Genomic DNA, 1,530 nt, shown 5'->3' on the forward strand with positions numbered 1-1,530 from the left:
CAGATTCTATTGTTTCCCAATGGAATTACTTCAAGGTCCTCATTCTCACCTATAAATCCCTTCAACCCCTCGCACCTCGCTATCTCTGATTTTATGCTCCCCTAGTCCTCTGCTTGCACCCTCCTTTCAGCAAAATCAGCTGTAAGGCCCTGCCCCTTCTGCGCCACGTCATTAGTTGAGCTGTCGGCTTCTATGCTCTCAACTTTTTGGAACTCCCGCCCTCTATCCCTCTATCTTTATTCTATCTTAAATTCCACCTAAAAACCTACCTCTTTGATGATGTCTGCAGTCTCCTCCCTTGCTCAGCATCGGACAATGTCTATGTGAAACGCTCCTGAGACATTATTCTAAGTGAAGGACATTATTTAAATGTACTGTTGTTATAACATGGATTCACTTATAGCGACTGGGGTGTGGATTCTTGACATTCGCTGACCAAAAAATCCAAAATGCCCATAGAAAGTCAATCAGTTGTCTCACTTAAACACCAGCTTGCTACTTTTACACTGAAAAACGGCCAATGCCTCGGTCATCAGATCGCCGATATAGGCCAGTAAGGGGGAAGCCAGTCGGCTTTCTGTGCACAAGCACAGTGAATGCAGAAGTTCCCGTCGATCAATTGTGCCCTGTTAGAATTTGTGGGATTTTATGCTTCTGTTTACATGTTATCACAAGGCTCTACTGTATAGTTCAAAGTCCACTACACTGCAAACTGATCATTACACTCAAACAATACTATTCCTTTCATCTTTATCAATTCCGGTCATTTATAAGAAATTGTACCACTGCTACAAATTTTACTTGAATCACATGCAAATGTTAATTGATTAATATCTCATAATTGAACTACAATCACAGTGTCACCAATCACAAGGTATTGCTCAGCATTTGGAATTATTTACAAAAGGTTACAAAAGGTTCAATTTTAAATGATTGAATACTAATATGATTTTTAATAAAGAGCTTTGAAAAGCCAAGGGACAAGATTTTAATTCTGCTTAATAACCGGTGCTGAACACCTCATACTGAAAGGCCAATTCCTTAAATGTTATTGACCTAAAAAATTATCTTGTTTGAGTAAAACCAGTAACAAGGACGGCAAAATTACATCTGTACAGCGTCTTTCACTTTGGGAGGACGTCCCAAGGCACTGGACAGTTAATGTTTCGGACCCGAGCTGGTCCCGAGCTCTGCGAAACTCATCCCTCAGTCCGAGCTAGAAGTTGGGATCGGGAAGGGTGGAGGGCAAGGAGGGAAGCAGGGTGATCGAAAGCACGGTCGAAGAGGAGGGTCTTGAGATGGGTCTGGAAGGTGGCAAGGGAGGCGGCGAGGTGTAGGGACTGTAGGATGGAGTTCCAGAGGGTGGGGCAGAGTGGCAGAAGGCCCACCCGCCAATAGTGGGGCAAGTGAGGCAGGGGACATGAAGCAGGCTGGAGCCCGCTGAGCAGAGGGAGCGAGCAGGATGGTAGGGGGTTAGGAGGCTGCAGAGGTAGAGGGGAGCAAGACCGTGGAGGGCTTTGAAGATGAGGA

The sequence above is a fragment of the Callorhinchus milii genome, unplaced genomic scaffold (genome assembly GCF_018977255.1).
Source record: "Callorhinchus milii isolate IMCB2004 unplaced genomic scaffold, IMCB_Cmil_1.0 Scaffold4, whole genome shotgun sequence".
Taxonomy (NCBI): Eukaryota; Metazoa; Chordata; class Chondrichthyes; order Chimaeriformes; family Callorhinchidae; genus Callorhinchus; species Callorhinchus milii.